This window comes from Elephantulus edwardii, unplaced genomic scaffold (assembly GCF_000299155.1).
Source record: "Elephantulus edwardii isolate Elephantulus edwardi_28Jun2011 unplaced genomic scaffold, EleEdw1.0 scaffold00431, whole genome shotgun sequence".
NCBI lineage: Eukaryota > Metazoa > Chordata > Mammalia > Macroscelidea > Macroscelididae > Elephantulus > Elephantulus edwardii.
The window spans coordinates 875,184-875,600 of record NW_006400181.1 but is presented as its reverse complement, the minus strand read 5'-3'; positions in this window follow the sequence as shown (position 1 = coordinate 875,600).

Genomic DNA, 417 nt, shown 5'->3' with positions numbered 1-417 from the left:
TAATTAAAAAATAAACTTGAAAGTAATTCTTTTAAAACAATGTTGCTACTCCTGCTGGAGTGAGAGGATATTTTATTGTTGTTTTGATTTGCATCTTTCTGATTGCCAGTGATTCTGAGCATTCTTCATGTGTCTGTTAGCCAGCCAAATGTCTTCAGATGTGAAAAACCTTTCAATGTCTTTTGCCTTATTTGTTACTGGGTTATCAGTCTTTTACTTGTGGAAAACTTGTAGTATTCTATGTTGTTGTTTTGCTGTGCACCACTGAGTCTGAACTGACCCATAACTGATTCTCTGGTAGGTTTTCAGAGGCAATTAATTGCGTGGGAGGCGATTACTCATCCCTCTTCCACGGAGCACCTGGTGGCCTCAAACCAGGTGTCTTTGAGATTTCAGCACGGCTTCTTGACACAAGGC